The sequence below is a fragment of the Panthera onca genome, chromosome C2, assembly GCF_046562875.1.
Source record: "Panthera onca isolate mPanOnc1 chromosome C2, mPanOnc1 haplotype 2, whole genome shotgun sequence".
Classification (NCBI taxonomy): Eukaryota; Metazoa; Chordata; class Mammalia; order Carnivora; family Felidae; genus Panthera; species Panthera onca.
Genome location: NC_138347.1, coordinates 123,389,704 through 123,409,832, shown reverse-complemented (window position 1 = coordinate 123,409,832; position 20,129 = coordinate 123,389,704). Strand labels below are relative to the sequence as shown.

Below are 20,129 nucleotides of genomic sequence, written 5' to 3'. Positions count from 1 at the left end.
GCTGAACTTGAGTGTGCCAATGGCTTTGAGCTGAACTCGGATGGGGAGAGAGAGCCTAGAATGGGGGGGGGGGGTGTTTGAGAAGAAAGGCCACATTGGGGAAGTTATGTCAGGGAGGCAGAATGGACACTGGTGTGAGTGACTGGAGTGAGCCACAGGGACTCTCAAATTTGGAGGAGTTATGTGAAAATTCAGGAGTATAGCCTCAGTAACTAGCACAGTGCCTGGTACACATAGGAGGATTCGATAAATGATTGCTGACTGATGGCTGGATGAATGGCTGGTTGGATGACCAAGACTCAGCTTAAGTGTCACCTCCTCCAAGAAGCCTTCTCTGACTCTCTTGCCAACCTGTCTGCTCTGCCTGCAGGGTCCCGGGTACACCTGTGTGTCAAAGGCTATGTCCCACAGAGTTAGCCTTATCTGTCTCTGGTCCGTCATCCCCACTGGCCTCCTGTCTTCCCTGGGACAGGACTGTGCTCTGTATCCTCGGCCTGGCTCATAGAACCCAAAGGTTGGATCAATGCCCACAGACATGGGTTAGAGTAGGGAGCAGTTCCTGGATGGGAACCGAGAAAGAGGGGCGGGAGAATGTTTGCAAAGCTCAGAGACCCTCAAGGACTACAGACTGGACTGTTTAATGGCAGTGCAATTATGGGCACCTATATAGCTGTGTACCCAGTAAGTCAAGAACAGATCACATTTGGAGAAGTTGAGACTGTTTAGTTACAAACTGTTTGGGGAAAAAATGTGAACTCTTTTGTAGCCTTGAACAGTGCTGGGTTCCTAAAACTATGCCTTGGAATTGTTTAGTGAATGCTGTCACTTTATGGACTTTGAAAGCATGGCACCAGTGCCCAAGAACACTTGGCTTAAGCTCAGAGAGTGCAGTGGGGCCCAGGTTCCTGACTCCTGACTCCTTCTTGCTAGAACCCCTGCCTTGTGGCAGAGTCTCCTCCTGCAATAAGAGATGACTCATGCCCTCCCTACTCTGCAGCTGCAACAGCAATTTCTTCAGGACACTCTGGCCTGCTATTCTCCATGCCAGGCAACCTCTGTGCACATTAGAACATGTGATTCTCATAGTCCATGAGGCGGGAAACGTTATCCCCATTTCACAGACACATCAAGCAATGACATCTACCATCCCAGGCCACTCAGCAGTGACTCATGGAGTTGAGATTTGAACCCAGAACTCCTGATTTCTGAGTTAATGCTGTTCTATGAGTGCCACATTGAAAAAAATTACTCAAAACAGCACATGTACAGCAGCCACTCCTGGGAGCATTTATAATGGCAGATGTATCCTAGCTAGGCAGATCACGCTGGAAAGAAATGGATGCTTTTCATGGTCGTCTCTGCTCTCCTTGGCTTTCCCTGCCAGTAGCAATGTCTTTTCTTCTTAGATCCCTTTGGTCACTGATGCCACCAAACTGAATTTCTTAGCATGGAAATGTTACATTCAGGAATTGAGTTTCCTGCATAATATTTCTAGAAAAGTTAATCGCCTCATTAGTCATGTTTACATTCTGTTTTTAATTGCATCCTCGAGAGCGAATGTATTCATTTTTGTCCTATGTGATGGTTCTTACTTTAACAACCTCTTAACAAAGCAGAGAGACCATCAGAGCACATGAAGAGTACCTGGTTTTCTTAAAATATGCCAGCCACCTCCCCAAAATGTAGGGCCCAATTATCACTGCGGCTATAAGCTAATTATTAGGTACAAAATATGGATCACAGCTAATTATCAGGATATGACCTTATTTCAAAGTCATAGATTCCTGTAAACTAGGTTACCATTACTAACAAAATGGAGATTCAAGTAGGAATTCCAGAACTGCAGTAATGAGTGGGTATGAAATGTTTATATTTCTAACAAATGGCACAGGCAAGAGATAATTTTTCCTAGGTTTATGTCTGGTGAAATTTTCCAGAAGTCCAGCCTCTGCAAGGCCTTATTAGTGGGGCCCAGATGATGAAAAAGTCCATTTCATTACCATCCAGGATCTTCTGTTTTTTTTCCAAATCCTGAACATTGTGTGCCCACTGTTTACAGAGCTCTGTGCTAGATGAAGTGAAAGATTGCAAGCCAGCCAAGGCCACGAGGGGTCTAGTCAGGTAGGTGGAAATGAGATGTGGTCTCAAATTCCCAGCAGGGGAGCACTGGAGTCCCATGTGGGGAGCTGTGGATGAAAGCATTGAGGGAAAACCCTCCTCTATCTTAGTAACGTTGGAACTGGGGTTTTGAGGCATCACTAGGATTTATTAGATGGGAATGAGAGTGGAGGAAGCATCATGGACAGACAACATGGCATGAGCGGATGTTGGGAGGGGGATGGAAAGACACATGGCATGTTCACAGAATTAAAAAGGAGAATAAGATTTGTGTGTCTATGGCAGAGGTTTTCAAAGTGACAGTATGAGCTGGGACGGTCCAGAAAGCATGTGATAACTTTGGGAAGAGCTCGTACATGCTACTTTCTTGGGAAGGGCTAACTTTTGTTGACATCTCAAAAAAGCCATTGATTCCACTAAAATTTTAGACCCCCTGGCCTGGAGGATAGCTTTTGTGAACTGAGCATTGGTGAACAGAAGGAGAAATGTAGAAATACATTAGGACAGACTGCAGGGGGCCTTAAACACCAGGGTTATATAACTAGATATTATTTGGGGCTCAGCTCCGGTGGGGTGCAGGACGGAGTAGAGGTTTAAGAGGCGAGGTGGGAGGAACTGGGCATGGGGCTAGAAGAGGCAGGAGGGCCCGAGGGAGGCTACTGTGCTTCCAGAAGGACAGGATGAGGGCCTGAACCAGGCAGAAGGAAGATAGTAGAAGGTAGGCCAGCAAAGCTGTGGAGGAAAAGATCAAAGGGTTTGATGTCAGAGAAAAAAACAGAGACAGCAGAGTGTGATGGGGGGTGAACTCTGGAGCCAGGTGACTGGTTCAAACCCAGCTCCACTGCTTCCTGCCTGTTCACCCTGGGTAATTTATATAGCCTTCCAGTGCCTCAGTTTCCTTGGCTGTAATACTAGCTCCTCCATCAGAGTTTTGTGGGGGGGAGGGGAGCGAGTGAGCGAAGTTTCAAGTATCTGAAACAGCCCATGATGGGTGCCCAGGAACATCAGGTCTTTTTTCCAGAAGACCAGCAGCTTTATGAAGGCGGGGCTTTGGTGCTGTGTGCAAAGCTGGCTCCACAGGGCCGGAAACTGTGCTTGGAATACAACAGGCGTGTGTTCAGTGCTGAATGGAAGATACAGTGTAATGTGGCAGGGGGCTGGGACTCAGGCATGCTCTTGGGGGAGGTAAGTGTGCTCATGCGCAGGGCACCAGTGAGAGCTACTTGGGGACCCACGGAGGTCCCAGAGGACCGCAAGGCCCCGACCAGGCTGCCTCTGCAGGCCTGTGTGGTGGGCCCTGGCACACCTGCCATCTTGTCTAATCCTCATGGTGGTGTCCTTTGAGCATGGCAAGATGGATATGGTTATCCTAGTTTCACGTGAGAGACTGAGCTCTGGGCAGTGAAGAAGCTGACCTGTTGACGCTACTCTCGCTGAGATGGGTCTGGTCTTTGGCCTTGTGTCTTCCTCTTCCCATACTACTTCCGTGGATCCTCAGTCTATGATCTCCCAAATTACAATGGAAGCGATTAGTTCATTAGAAAGCAAAATGTCCAAAGACAACATTTTAAACAAAAATTAGGGACTCTCAGTAATGTATAAAGAACTCACGTAGAAAGAATGGCTTTGCTTCATAACGAGGTTAAGAATAACATCATCTCAGACAGATTCAGGAGGAACTGACATTGTAGCCTTGCCACTGACCAGCTCTGTGGTCTTTGACAAACTGCTTAATTTCTCTGAGTCTCAGTTTCTCATCTGCAAAACGAAGATAATGAGACCCCTTTGTGAGCAGCTGGGAGGACTAAGTAGCACGTTTATAAATAACTCAGAGTCTTGGCATAAAGAAAGAGTTCAATAAAGGGTTGTTATCATTCAATTTTGTATTATTATACCTTGTTTGTGCTGATAGCCTGGCCCCAAAGGGATAATGTGATGGCTGTAAGGCTAGTCCTCCAGATACAGGAGAGTAAATTTGGCATGAGGTCAGGTGGAATATCCCTGGGGGTGTGTGCGAGGATGGGAGAGCAGGAGTCAGAGGAAGGAGGCCTCCCATAACTATTACCAAAGCTGCCCCACTGCCAACTTGTAAAATTGACGAGGAGCTGCCTCAATACACTCCCCAAAGTCCTCTTATGAATGGTCTCTGCGAGGGCAAGGGCAGCCTCAGCTTTCCCAGAACTGTGGGAGTCCTGGGCCTCAGGGGGTCCCAGCTCTGCCCCTCCCTGGCTGGCTGAGTGACCTGAACCTCGTATTGGCAGGACAAGATGGGATGACTGATCTAGTAGGTCCTAATGGATGTCTAGCTCAGTGGAGATGCTGTGGTCTGGCTGTTAGAGCAAGCCCATCAGTATCTGGGTGCATCTCCAGGGGGCTTCTGAATGTGAGATTCAGAGTAACAAAGCCTGTGGCTGAGCTGGGTAACTGGTGTTAACCTGTGGTAGGCAACACAGGGAACCATTTGGGCTTCATAGACATAACTACCGATCTGAGTTTCATGGCTGTGCCATTTGACATTTTCTGAGCATCTCTTGGGACCAGGTCTGTGCCAAGCCAAAGGGACCTGGAAAAAGAGGAATCTTGATCCCTGCCCTCAGTGGGTTTCTAGCCTGGAGAAAGAGGCAGAGGAGTGTACATACTGTGACTGGACACTAGATCAGTGCTCTGGCAGAGGGAAGCCCTGAGCAGAGGGGTAGAGGAGGAGACACCCCTTACTCAGCCTGGGGACCAAGAAGCAAGATACCCCCATGGTTCTCCACAAAGACTAACCTTCTCAATTCACATGGAAATAGTTAATGATCATTTTTTCAAAGTGAGCTTTCCTGGATCAAATTCTGTTTTGCATCCCATGTGGTAGATAAACCTTCAAGGAGAGGAATTAGAGGTAGGTGGATACATGCATGTGAACGAACAGTTTCCTTTATCTGGAGCAGCAGTCAGTTACTAACACAGGTTCACAAATCCATTCAAGCCCCCATGCTCTACAATGATGTGAAAGAAAAGAAAAGCTCATAGGGCCCAGCACTGCAGAAACTCAATTTGTCCATCCCCTATCTGATGTTCCTGACTTTCCAGATGGGGCATCTCCGGATTGCCCTCAAGGGTCCACAGTTGTGGATTGTGAAAAGAAGGCTGGCTTACACTTCCTGCCACCAGCCTAGCTTCTCTTCAGGTCTGGAACAAGTATTCTCCTAGGGCTAGAGGTCCAAGTCCCCTGCACCACTTTCCCGGACTGGAACCCTCTCCAAGAACACTCTCCCTACTTTTCCTTTCCTGTCAGAACTACTGTCAGGCTCTAAGACCAGAAGAAAGTCTTCCTCTCCAAGAAATCCCATCCATACTGTTGCAGCCTGCTGGGACATGAACACAATTGCATTCTGCACTGGGAAGATGGAAAGTACTGCTAACGCCTGAGTGGGCCACACTATTTCTTGCCATGGTACCTTTTTGCATGTGTTTTTCTCTCAGCCTGTTCTCCTTTGGCTTCTGTACTTCCTCAGGACTTGGCAAAGTCCCCAGAAGCCTGTGCTTGCTTGCCCCTCCTAACATTGATCACACAGTGTTTAAAATGGTTGTTGATGTAACAGCCTCCCTTATAGACTGAGAGTTCCTGCCTGCTAGAAGTTCCAAGCTATAGGAAATGTTACATCATGATGAGGATGATAATAGTAATAGTTTTATTAATTAGTATTTATTAATAGTTTATTATTAATTAGTGGTGGTGGTGAAGAAGTATAGAGAAAGAATTCCAAGTGAGGGCTCAGCATGAGTGAAATGAGTCTGACATTCAGGGAAGGCCAGGAGAATGATGGGTATGTGCTGGAAGTCCCAGGAGCCCAGTTTACAAAATGCTGGGTGCAATGATGTCTGTCCTCCCTAAAGAAGTGAATATCCTCCTCTGAAAAACACATGCTGTGTTTGCAAGTTATTGATCTCTGCAATTCTCAGCAAAGAAAAGGACCAAGTCGGGGGCTTCCTATCCTATGGGCAAGCATGAACCCTTGTGAGGTATTAGACTGAGGCACTATATGATCTCCCTAAACGGCTCAAATACAATTACAAAGAACACAAGTACGTGATATGAGTTTTAACTATAAAGACAAATCAAGCCCCACCACCCTCTCCTGTGGCCACTGAAGGATCATTTAATCTATTACTTGGTTCCACGTGAGCAGACTTCGGGAAAACAAATAATAAATATTTGTAATTGGTGCTCAGAGGGCCTTCCTGGCTGAGCAGGCAGGGCTGCAGATTGTGCAGGCTGGCTTTACATTTCCCTAGTTCCCCCTGCCCTTGGCTGAGCCACTCCCCCTTTCCCAGAGCTGTCACAAGTCTAAGCTGTGACATAAGAGTGAGCTCTGTACTTACTGCCTGCATCCACATGTCCCCCACTTTCTGTAAGATCATCACATGCTAGTAGGGTTGCAAGATTTGGGTTCTGGTCTTAACTCTTTTGTGTGACCTTGTGTGGATCACTTCTCCCTTCTGGCCCTATTTCCTCATCCTTGACTGGGGTTCTTCAACATGTTTTTGTACCATGGGCCTCTTTAGCAGTCTGGTGAAGCATTTGAACCCCTTATCAGAATAAAAACTAAAATACATTAGACTATAAAGGAAACTAAGTATATCAAAATAGTTGTCAAAATATTTACATATGATGTTGGAATACATACGTTTATTTATTAACACATTAAGTGACACAATCTGTTTGTAGGTAGAAGGAGTGATGCATATAAATTATGAAGTAGTGATGCTTATAATTGATATTTTGAGATGTCTGTGATAACTGTGATGTGCCACACAAACACCTCTGATTTCTATTGGTCACAAAGTCCCAGGTCCTAAGTCCACGGCTTACTGTGGTCTGTTTCCTGCATGCATAAGGGAGGAAGTTCTAAATTGCTGTGAGATTAGTGAGGATAAAGGTACAAGTGTTTCCTGTCTGAATTTTAGAACCCCCTGAGTTCTACCCATGGATGCCAATAGTGAACTGCTGGACTAGATTGTGTCTCTGGGCTCTTTCAGCCCAGGCACTTGACTGTATCTGACTCTGCAGGAGTAGGCCAGCACCTCCCAGCTTGAGCCCCAAGGTAAAGGGAGAAAGGAGTTAAGGGAACTTTCCCAACCCCATGTATATGGAGCCCCTGCCATATGCTGGGCAACCACCTTAAACTTTTCATATGCCCTATAGTCCCCAGGGCTGGGCAAAGTCACCTCTCATCTTAGAAAAAGAGTGTTGGAAATAAGTCATGTAAAGATTTTATTTTTAAGTGATCTCTGCGCCCAACATGGGGCTTGGATACACAACCTCCAGACCGAGAGTCGCATGCCCCACTGACTGAGGCAGCCAGGTGCCCCGGACATCAGTCATTTAAAAGTTAAATATGGAAACAGATTTTCAAAGCCCTGGCATAACTCTGTCATTTAACAGTTAAATATGTAAACAGAGATTCAGACTCCTGGCATAACTCTACACGCCCATCTTTTACAGTTCCTGCAGAAGTCTGCTCTGAAATAGGCATTCCTAAATCACCGCCAGACCCTTCTGCAGTATCTTGCCACTCTTTTGTAGGTACCATCCTACTCCATCAATCCTGACCTGGAGTAAATTCCTTAATCTCTCTGAGCCTTTGTTTCTTTATCTGTGAAGGGGGCTGGTTACTATTTCATAGGATGAAACTATACAGTCATGGAGTAGTTCATCCAAAGTGGTATGGACACCTGCCCCATCTGGACAATCTATCTGTGACCTCTGGATGCTCTTCTTTCACCTGGACAGCTTGTGTTACAAAGACCCTCCAAAGCCTTTTCTCCTGCTGCTCTGGACCTGCTCTGAAAGATGGGGCACTGACCATCTGCCACCTTTCATCTTGTGGGGGGAAGGGGCGTGAGCAAGGAGCAGGGTGCTCTGATGGGTGCATTCACAACATGACTTGGCGGGGTACCTTTGTGCCTTGTTATAGGCCCTACCCCTAGCTGCTAAAACCCTTACACTTGCCTCCCTAGCCCCAGACAAGGCCACCAGTGATTTTGCATTCTGTTTTGCTGAATAAGCATCTTGGAGAGTATCTACTTATGCAGAAGGTTTTGAATCTCATTTTTCCTTTTCTGATTTCAGTGGTAATGCCCTCTGAAGCTTTAGGCTGGTTGTTTAACTTTGCTATGCTTCAGGTTCTTCCTCTCTGAAAAGTGGGGTAAGAATGTCTTCCGTGCCTGTGGAGAATTGTGTTGTAGCACTTACAATGAAAATCAAAGCAAAATAAAACCTAATCACATGGAGAGAAGAAATGAAGCTTTCTTAAATGGCTTTTGGGTACAAATGAAAATCAAAACTACAATTACAAGCTATTAATAGAGCAACACTATATACCAAAACTTATGGAATGTGACCAAAGCTGTACTTAGAAGCAAATCCATAGCCTTAAATGCTTCATGATCAATGAGAAAGAATGAAAATAAATAAAACATTCAACACAAGAAGTTAAAAAAAAGAGAAATCTTAGGAAATTAGGAAGCAGTAAACCACAAATTTGGTAGAAATTAATGTATTAGAAAATAGAAAAACATTAGAATTTATAAGTGAATCTAAAAGCTGATTCTTTGAAGAAACCAATAAAATGGACATGTTCTTCTTAGGTATAATCAAGAAAATAAGAGAGAAAGCACAATACTAAAGATGAGGAAAGGAGTATAACTGTGGATATGGAATAGATTAAATCAAATTGCAAGAGAATAATACACAGTGCTAAGCTACTGAAGCTAAGATATTAGAAAATTTCCAAAATGTCCTATATTCAGAGAAACTGTATGTTATTGGATTTGAATGAAAAAGTTAACTTGGCTAACAGCCATGGAATCAATTTAAAATAATGTTCAATGAATTATAAAAAAAAAATGAGTTTGAGAGAAGGCTCCAAACAGTCTTAGGCAGGATTTTACTGGAGCAGATGAGTAGATGAGGCAAGACAGTGAGCAAGCAGTCAAGGTGGAAGGCACTGGGGAATCAGGTGGTCAGGGCTGAGGGCAGGTGTATGGGAGGTGAGGGCAGCTGTGAGCAGGGCCTGGGACATATTGTACCTGGAGATCAATCCCCAGTGTACTTTTGAGACTTAGCTGTGGCCATCTGAGTCCTGTCTCTGTCTCTCTCTCTCTCTCTCTGTCTCTGTCTCTGTCTCTGTCTCTCTCTCTCTCTCTCTCTCTGTTCATGTTCATCCGGGTTGATAGCCCCTCATTACCTACTCACCCCTGAGTTTCAGTGGGAAAGGGTTTGGAAAACTTAAGTACTTGTACAAATGCAATTTTAACAGTAATTTAAGGGAAAGAACTAGCCTCATTGTAGTTAGATTGATTCCTACGAAGCTATTGTATTGGTAACTCTAAGACTTCAAGCACTTCCTGTATATTTGAATGTGTTCACCTCAGAGGGATGCCAAGAGGGCTGGGACAGAGGGAGATGCCCTGGGAAGAAAATTCACTTTTCTTTCTGGATCTTCTCCAGCTTTAACTGGCCTCTCAGACCTCCGTAGAGTCTCCCTGGAACCAGGAGATCAAAAGATGTTGGGATTTTAAAGGCCCAATTCCCAGGGACCATTAAATGCATCACTATTCATTTAAAAGATGCTGTTAGCAGGGCACCTGCATGGGTCAGAGAGTTGAGAGTCTGACTCGGTTTCAGCTCAGGTCATGATCTCACTGTTCACCAGTTGGAGGCCCAATGCACTGACAGCACCGAGCCTGCTTGGGATTCTCTTTCTTTCCCTCTCTCTCTGCCCCTACCCATTCATGCTGTCTCTCTTTCAAAATAAATAAATAAACTTAAAAAAAAAAAGCTTTAATAAAAAAAGATGCTGTTAGCAAATGCAGCCTCAGGAGTGACGGGCACCAGACCTAATGAGCAATAGAAGGCTGCATGGGAGGGGTGCCAGCGTGGCTCAGTTGGTTAAGTGGCTGACTCAGGTCATGACCTCATGGCTTGTGAGTTTGAGCCCTGAGTCAGGCTCTGTGCTGACAGCTCAGAGCCTGCAGCCTGTCTTGGGTTCTGTGTCTCCCTCTCTTTCTGTCTCTCCCCTGCTTGTGCTGTCTGTCTCTTTCAAAATAAATATTAAAAAAAAATAAATAAAAAGCCTGTGTGGGAATATTCTATCTTAGTTGGCTATTTTTAATTGTGTGGTGAACTCTGATAAGTAATAGTTAAACTCTGGTCCTATGGAAGGATTAATCTTGTATGATCTGTTCAGCTGTGGTATAGAGAGAAAGGAATAGTTACCAAGTTCTCATGAGATTTGCCACCCATTTGACATTCACTATCCCATATAATGTTCACCTTTGCCAGTGGATATGCAGTCATTATTCTACCTATTCAATAGAATGGGTAATGAAAGAAATTAACTTACCAATGGTCTTTCAGCTGGAAAGTGGCAGGAATGTGGTTTACACCTTGAGTCTAAAGTCCTTGATTTAAAAAAAAAAATTTTTTAATGTTTATTTATTTTTGAGAGAGCGTGAGTGAGAGCGAGTGGAATAGGGACAGGGAGAGAGGGAGACAGAATCCGAAGCAGGCTCCAGGCTCTGAGCTGTCAGCTCAGAGACTGACACAACGCTTGAACTCACAAGCCATGACCTGAGCCAAAGTTGGACGCTTAACTGACTGAGCCACCTAGGTGCCCCAAGGCCCTTGATTTTTGCACTCCACCATCCTACAATTTTCCAGATAGGCACAAACCCAGAAAGCATATTTTCTGAAATGTTCCATCCTGTCCTCCATGGCGCCTGTCCGGGAGCCCAGAAGCAGCCTGTCTGTTTTCAGGAACAGATGTGAGCTAGAGAAGAGTCTCTCACTTTCTACTTCTACAGGGAGGCTACACGGCCTCTCTCCTGGTGTTTTTCCAAGACTCTCTCTCCCATCTTTCTCTGATGCCTGAAATTCTGTTTTCAGGCATCAAACTTGTTCCATAATGTGAGAAAAGGCTAGGGAGGGAAAGGCCCTGTGAAAGAAGACAAATGGCTGTATATTAACATAAAAGCATGACTGATTGCTGGGAGATGGTCTCCGGGAAGAAATTCTAGACAGGAAGGTGATTAGGGCTGAAGGCGCCAAACCTCTTATGAAGGAATATTTCCATCAGAATGGAGTAGGAACAAACAGAAGAGGCTGCTGATTTTCAAAACAGACTTCCCATTGTACAACTCTGCCACCTTGGGAGAAAAACCCCTCTACTTGGGCTCCTGGTATTTAGTTAAGTCAAAGGTGTAATGTGTTGTTGGCTTCCATTCATCTGTGATCGCTGTGACCTCCAGATCACCTTCTACTGTACCGCCTTCATTGCCCTTCACCTACATACACTCACAGATGCTTAGCAGTCAGAAAATGATGGAGAGGAAGTAGGCTGTGCAGCACTGTTCTTTCCCCTTCTGTGACGATCACCCTGGACCAGTTGTCAGTGGCCCTCCTATCACTCACATTTCCATGTCAAGGAGTTTGGTAATTTATCATCAGTGTATTTTAATCAGAGCAAGAAATGCCTGGAGTGCATTTCATCAATCTTGAGGGAGGAGAGGTTTGACCCCCAACACTTCCTGCACCCCCCAGTCTATGTGACTCCATGATGGATGACACAAGGTAATGTAGGGTAATGGAAAGGCATCTTACTGTCTCACAGAGGGATGTGGTAATGTCACATAGGCTCTCTGAGCCATGGCCTCTTCCTCTTTACACCAGGGACACCATGTCTTCTGAGAGGGCCATTCATGTACTGGTACATGGTTGGGGCAGAACAGCTTTGAGTTCCTTACCCCTTTTAATTTTTGTTTTTAGAACAGTTTCTATTGTTTTTCTCTGGAGCTAGCACATTCTTGTCCAGTTATCCTGCTCTATTGATAGGACATTGCATAGCCTTCATCTGCTTCCCAGTTCTAGACAAATAACTCCCAGCTGGTCTCTGCTGTCCTCTGTCAACAATGCCTCTTCAGCTCCAAGAGGCAACAGCCATACTGAGAACCTACTGTGAACCAAGCATGTTGCATATATGCTCTTATTTAAACCTCCAGGTAGTCCAGGAAAGTAGACATTACACCTGTTTTATAAGGAAAAGATGGAGTCTCAGAAAGGTTAACTGATTTCCCAGTGATCACATATTGTCAAGAGGGATGTAAATTTGAACATAAATTTGAATGTGTCTGATGATTGGATGCCTGGAATGCAGGCCCTGGCACTCCCTCCGATCACAAGGGCTCCCCTGTTGGTGACCCTTTAAAGGAAGGGCACTTGCCTGAGAGAAATGAGCCCACTTCTGTGGTTGGTATCTTTGCCTCACTGGCTTCAGGTAGTGGAAATACTTGGACACTTGAAATAACCAGTCTCCTCACTTTATCTGGCTACCTTCCTAAAAACAATAAAAAGCAACACACATTAGGATAACTCTTTGTTGTTGACATGAAGGCTCTTCCCTTTTGGCAGAGGTTGTGTCTGTACAGTCTTGACACTATTTGTATAAAACTTATTCTTCTATTACAGGTTCGGGGCTGACATTATGGACATAGCTCTGTTATTCTAGGACTCCCACACCCATGGCAGTGGCAGACACATATTCAGATACTCCTCGGGAGATGGTTTCAAGGGAGGCAAAGAGGAGGGCCTTACTGCAGTTATGCAAGAGGCAGGGTCTGTCCCGGGCATATGCCACTCTTTCTGTGGGCACCTGTTGCAGCCAGGTAAAATGTAGTGCTAAAGTTTGGTGGTAAGGGCCTGGAGCCACCTGCCTTTGAATACCATACCTACTTATAAGCTTATGAGCTCCAAGAATCAATTCACTTAACTGCTCTTGACCTTCGAATCTTCATTTATAAATAGACCCAAGGGACACTTTCAGAGTGAAGGTCCAGATAAACTGATACCTGGAGGTTCTTAGCAAATTGTCTGGCACCTGGTAGATTACTCTGAGGCTCTATATGGACTGTTTACCTCTAGTTTATGCCTTTACCTTCTTTTTCCCATCCAGATGGACTTGAAGTTTCTCTGAGTACTTGCATTTTATATGCATTTGATAGTCATGTGCATTGTTTCTCTTTCCACTGAAGAACTATATACATATTTGTTGAATCAAAGTCTACGTCGTGATAATTTGCTTTCTGAGCAGGCATTAGCTGGGGCATGACCTTTTTGAATCATCCTGATGAGATGACCAGTTTCCATTAGGTTGTCTGGTTCCTGATGGAATGACCAGTATCGGAAGATATGTCCAGTTCTTAATGTGATGTCGAGTTGTTAAGAGGCCAATTCCTGGTGGGAGGGCCAATTTCTGCCTCAAGAAAGGGCAACTATCATTTATTAAATATCTACCATGGACTTCACCCGGTACAGGCAATGTGTGGATTATATGGGATTTAAAGCATTCCATGAGACCGTCATATAGATGGATGCAGTTAATAGCCTGGCTTCTAATGTCATATTACCTGGTTACAATTTCATTGTTGCCACTTCAAACATGTGACTTAACCACTGTGTGTCTCTGTGATGATAATAGAACCTCTATCATAGGGTTTTGGGAGGAATTGTTTCCTGCCACATAGTCCAATAGCATTTAGCAGCCCTTATTTTTATCGGTATCTTGTAGACAGGGAAACCAAGGCTTGGGAAGTGACAGTAGGGGAGTCTTTCTCTTCCAAGAGGAAAATTCAAATTTAAATCTTGCCTGAGATCCAATCTGAATGTCAGAATTGTCCCATATTCATTTTCAGTTCAGGCCAGGTCTTTGCAATGTGAGGACATAACCTTCCACTCAGTGGGAGTGATTCCTGTGGGGGGCATCCTGGGTACAGCATGACACTGAGAGCAGGCTAATGGGAGGGCCATGGCAAACCCAAGTATAGACTGGTGATACCCCACAGAAAACAGACCCTGTTGGTGGGAAAGGGTAGAGTTCAGAGTCTTCATAGGTTTAATGGGTAGAGGCTAAGCTTGACTGGTGCCATTTGGCTGTATGAGAAGTGAGTTACAACCATCCATTGCTAAATAAAAAACTTCTTGTCATAAGAATGACTTTAAGCTTTTGTACATTATTTCTTTTGATCCCTTTAGTCATACTAGGGAGGTATAAGAAATTTACCATAAGAAAGCTGAGGCCAGAGAAGTTCACATTTTGCCTTATGGCACATGTTGGCAAAGGCAAGATTTGAACTTGGGTTTATTGGATCCTTTCGCCTAGGCTCTTCCCCCCCCCCCCCCCATACTGCCTTTTTCCATGAAGATAGTACTTCAGGAGCAGTAAAAAGGGTTCTGGCAGGAGATGAAAGAGCTGTTCACAGCAGATGGTCCATGATCCTGATAAGCAATTAGGTAGATCAAGGCTCCATAGGAAGGAGGTGACATTGGGTGTGGTATAGAGTATATGATAAGAGGATACCTCAGTCTGAAAGTCCAGGAAAGTTAGAAGAGGGCAAGATTGATGACCTTCTGGGATGCCTGGGCCCTCAGCAGCACTGCCCACATGGACAATGGCAGGAACAAGTGCTCCATAAACCTTGCTCTCGTTCCTACTCTCAGCCAGGGCAGGTTGGTGGCTTTCCCTCTCTCTGGCCCCACAGTCAGTATGTTCCTGGTCACCTATATCCGGATTGTTTCAATGCCAAAGTCCTGGCCTTCACCTACCTTCAGTCAGGAGATCTACTTGCAGCAGGGGAGTGAGCTGGTGGTGATCTTGAGATTCTGCTGAAACCTACATACTCTTCCTAGGAAAATATACTTCCTCACAAATGCTGCCTACAGTTTCAGAGGATATCTAGGTCCCATGAGATTTCTCCATCAATCCCAGGAAAGCCTATAGATTTGGTTATAAGCTTTGCATTAAATTGGTAGGTTGAACTGGTGGGTTGAACAGGAGTCAATGGGAGCATTTTCATGTACAGTATTAATAAATGCAAAAATAAAATACTTCACACAAGAGGAGAAATGTGCACTAGTTATGAAGAAAACTTCAGAATCTTACTGAGAAGCAACAGTGAAACTTTGAATAAGTGGAAAGAAAGAATAGGTTCTTGGATGGTAGGAGTCAACATTTAAAAATGTAAATTCTCCCTTTATTAATCATTTATTTCCAAGCAATCCTAACCCATAGTTCAACAAAAGATTTGGTCATTTAGGTGGGGGTCATTTGGTCATGCTAGGGTTCATTCAGAACAGAGGCTGGCAAACTATGGCTCACCCAAATTCAGCCCACTGATCATTTTGTAAATAAAGTTTTATTGGAACACAATAATACTCAATTGTTTACATATGACCTGTGGCTGCTTTCTAGCTACAAAGGCAGATTTGGTAGTTACTATGGAGGCTGTATGGCCCACAAAAGCCTAAAATGATTACTGTCTTGTTACGTAAAATTTTGTAGACTTCCGATCTAGAAAATTAAATACATGAAATATCTATGAAAACATAAGAAAAGATTGATATGGGCAGACTGGCCTTACCAAATTTCAAAGTTTCATAAGTACATACCATTTCAGTTAGTTTGGTATTGGCATATGAATAGAAAATTGTTCAGTGCAACAGAAGGTGCAGAAATAAGTCCAAATAATGAGGGAACTTACATCTAGTATATGATCGGATGACATTTCAAATCAGGAAAAGATGGACTCTTCAATGATCTATGTTGATATCTAGAAAAAGGAAAAAAATCTCAATACCATCTTCATGGCTTAAATGAAGGAAATTCTAGATGAATGCAATATTAAATGATAATGGAATCCTAAAAATGTTACAAGGAAGTAAAAGTTACAAAGGAAAGAAGGTTGATGTGTTTTACTGAAAAACTTGTTTTAAAGCCTACCCAGTAAATTTACTATAGTGAAGCCGAAAGACACGTGAGAAACAAGACAGAGTAACCTTGTCTTGGGAGACAGCACTTGAATACAAAGAGAGCCAACCAATCAATGAGAAAATAATAAAACAACCTAATAGAAAATCAGCAAAGAGCATCAACAGGCAGTTCAGACATACACAATAAAGAAATGAAAAATAGCAAATAAACATATGGAAAAATGCTCATTCTTCTGTTGATTAAAGAAGGGCAAATTAAAACAACTCTGATATATCTTAATTTACCTGTCAGATTAGCAGATTGGCCAAGATGTGAGAAGTGTCAAGGGTGTGTGGAAATAGACATTTGCATACATAGTTTGGAAAGAGTAATTGCAATCTTGTCAGAGGGTAATTTGACTGCACTTATGAACACTGTAAATTCACCTACACTTTGGCCTGGCATTGCCATATTTAGAAGGTTATCTTATAGGTATGCTCACATGCACAAAAATGCTTGGAAGAGGAGATTAATTGCACATTGCTTATAAAATAACAGGAAACAACCTAGATACCCATCATTAGGGTTTCCTTGAGAAACACTCAGTGTTTCTCAAACCTGAGTACTGTATTGATTCCAGTTAAGGGAAAAAGAAATTCTCAGAAATTCTTTCTGTTGAATTTAATTATTTTTTATGCTATTTCTCCAAAATGTGGAACCATTGTGGAGCCATTACTAAGTACAAGCCTCATAGGTTTATAGTTCTTATAATTCTGTATATCAAAATCGAATGTATAAATTATATGTGAACAAATAAGAAACCAATAAAATTCAAGATAACAATATTGTTTATAAGATACATGGTATATTCTGCTGAAATAAAGTGTAGTTGTCAGGGCACCTGGGTGGCTCAGTCAGTTAAGGCTCTAGCTTTGGCTCAGGCCATGATCTCACGGTTCTTGGGTTCAAGCCCCACATCAGGCTCTGTGCTGACAGCTCGGAGCCTGGAGCCTGCTTCAGATTCTGTGTCTCCCTCTCTCTCTGCCCCTCCCCGGCTCATGGTCTGTCTCTGTCTCTCAAAAACGAATAAACGTTAAAAAAAATGCTTAAAAAAATAAAGTGTAGATATCAACAGTGGAGTTGTGTACACATGGATTCAATTTTATGTATAAAATCTGTTCTTTCAGTCCAATCCCTAATGAAAGGAAGGATTCTTACATAAATGGGCTTTAAAAACTATATTAATACATGTAAACTTTGCTTGTTTGTTCAGGCTACTCAGATCCATGATTAATAAAAACTCTCAAATGCCAGTTTTAATGAGCTGTCATTGATAATCCCATGAAGGTACTCGGTTTATTTGAAGATAAAGTTAGCATCGTGGCCTATTGAAATGTGTGTTAAATAGTATTGAATCTAATTATCACTGGAACTGAGTGCAGAAACATTCTTTCTGGGGTATTTATTGCCATGCTTGTTGCTAATGAGTTGAGGCACACTGTCTGGGCATAGGCGCAGGCTGATGTGAAGACTATCATTCGGGCTCTGTTTTTTCCTGTTCTACCAGGAGATCTCAGTTTCCCTCCTTTACTTTTCCCCTTTCAAATGACTCTGAAATCTTTCTTTTACAGGCTGCCATGATGTGGTGAGGTCTTTACTTGCAGTGGCTCTCCTGGTTAACACAGATGTCTGTGCAGCAACTTTGGGCGGGGGGTGGTGCTTTCTAAAATCATCCTCTGGATGATCCACAACATGGCTTTTTACTCCCTTACTCTGGAGATAACATCAAAATGAAAACTCAGAATCAGCGAAGTCAAAATCAGCTGACTTCCAGGCTCACTGTAATATAGTGAAATCTGAAAGAGAGAAGGCGGGGTGCAGAGTGGAGGGAGAAAGCATTCCCGACTCCAAAGTCCCAGTCACAGGATAGGTTTCCTGGGTAGGCTTGTAGCGTGCCTGAGCTGTGGAACCAGGACAACATGGGTTCGGGGCTGGGCTCAGCCACCTACTCACCAGCTGACTGATTTGGGGCTTGCAGAATGGTGAGTGCCAGAGCTGCCTATGTGGGCACCTCAGAGCCACCCACCTCCTTCTGCCAGGCCTAACTGACTCCAGCTCCTCATTCATGATGACACCCAGCACCCTGCCACTCAGGGTCCCTTAGGGCAGTGGAGGGGTGAGGGAGAAGTGCACCAGGGCTCTCCTTAAAGATTGGGATGACACAGCTCTGGGGGCTTAAGTAGATGTTGGCAGAGAGCATTTAAGCATTTAAAATCCTTACATCAGATGTTTTCATGCACTTCCCTGCCGAGAAGTGCAAAGGGTGCTTGGTTTAACTGTGGTTATTTACAGCCCAAAGAAAGTGGCTGGCACTTCGAGGGAAGCCAAGGGTTTTATTTCTCACTCCTGTTTTCCATTTCTGTGATTTATGGTCCTTGGGCCTGGCAGAATGCTCCTGAAAAGCTCTGAACTCAGTCTACTCCTGCCCTAGCCCTGTGGAAAGCAGCCCCCCTCTAGAGGCTCAGGAAGGCATTGGGGCTGTGCCTTTGCCAGAGAAAGCCCGGATGCTGGTCCAGCTGCCTGGAGGTGGTTGGTCAGTCAGGCTGTCCTCCTCCATTTCTGACCCTGGAAACACCAGCCCCAGAACTCTTGGTGTGAAAACTGAGGTCAAAGCTGCCACTCGCCATTGGTTTTCTTCCATCTGTCATTTGATCTCTGATTTTCCTTAGGTAAAATGTTTATTTTCAAAAATACTGCCACTTTTGCTCAGGGCTATTATTATCCATTTTTGTCTTGATTCTTTGACACTCGAGTATCTGAGAGGTATTTCCTTACCTTGCCTACCCCTTGGCCATGATGGTATTAGACAGGAGGCCCAGTCTGTCAGCCTGGGCATTGACCAAAGATGCCTGTCCCTTCTAGGCAGCTCCTAGACAACCTGGGTGGGACTGGTGGTGTTCTTGGCACATAGGAGGCATTTCATAAAGGACTGCTGAGGGAATGGAGGGGTGAGGGATTACCCGGCTTTCTGGGCCTATTCACAGAAATGCCGTTCTGCCTCCCTGCCCACACTGATACATTAAACTATGTTCATAGAGGTGTAAAAATAATAATCATATTCATAGTAATATTGAAGGCAACTGAGCATGCACCAATCTCTTCTAATGTGCATTACCACCTTGTAAGGGAGGTACTATTATTACTTTCATATTACAGATAAGGAAATAGAGGCTCAGAGAGGTTAAGCAATTTGTACACGGTCACAAAGCTAGCCAGTTGCAGAGATGGGATGCAAACTCCATTCCGTTTGACCCCTCCCCTGAACTTATGGCCACTATGAGATACAGTCTTCCTTCAGATCATCTGAGTCCCTATGGATAGTAAAAGCACTCATTGTAGGAGCTAGCAGGATTTTACTTTTTTTTTCTTTTTTTCTTCTTTTCTTTCCTTTCTCCTTTTTTCTTTCCTTTCCCTTTCCCTTTTCTTTTTCCTTTCTTTCAGAGAGAGAGCATGCAAGTGGGGGTGAGGGGCAGAGGGAGAGAGAGAGAAAATCCAAAGCAGGCTTCACGCTGAGCTCAGAGCCCGATGCGGGACTTGATCCCATGACCCTGGGATCATGACCTGAGCCGAAACCAAGAGTCAGTAGCTCAACTGACTGAGCCACCTGGGCGCCCCAGGGTTTTATGTCTGATACCACTTGAGTAGCTTCCATGGCTTCCTAGTTGGGGGCTCTTTCTCCTCTGCACCTCCTGCCTGAAGTACTCACTTGCCCCAAATCTCTCTCTGATACTTTTCATGGACACGTGTCTCTCCCCTGCATCCCTGCATTTTCATCCCAGGAGCAGAGGCCACGGCTTCAACTGTGGGAACACCAGTCATGCTCAGCCACACAAGAAGTTTATCAGTTTTATTAGCCTTTTCAAAGAACCTGCTATTGGCTTTCTAGTCCTGCCCTAAATTATGCTTATTATTTTATTAGTGGCTACTTTAATCGTTATTCCTTTTTTTCCCCTTTGGGTTAATTTTACTCTTCTTTTTCCAGTTTAGAGAGATGGATGTTTTACCTCATTAATGTTTGTCCTTTCTTCACGTGAGGCCCTACATTTTCCTTTAAATTCTGCTTCAGCTGCATCCCACGTGTTTTGATGCATATATTTTTTATATCATTGAATTCAGAATATTTCCTGCTTATGTTATGATTTCTGACTCATGGATTATTCA

At 44.0% G+C, this 20,129-nt stretch overlaps 1 protein-coding gene across 1 annotated transcript in view; it reads left to right on the top strand.

Annotated features, from left to right (window-relative positions):
• The window catches only part of CLSTN2 (calsyntenin 2), a 603,610-nt gene that overhangs the window by 111,378 nt on the left and 472,103 nt on the right, over window positions 1-20,129 (top strand). The window lies entirely within an intron of this gene.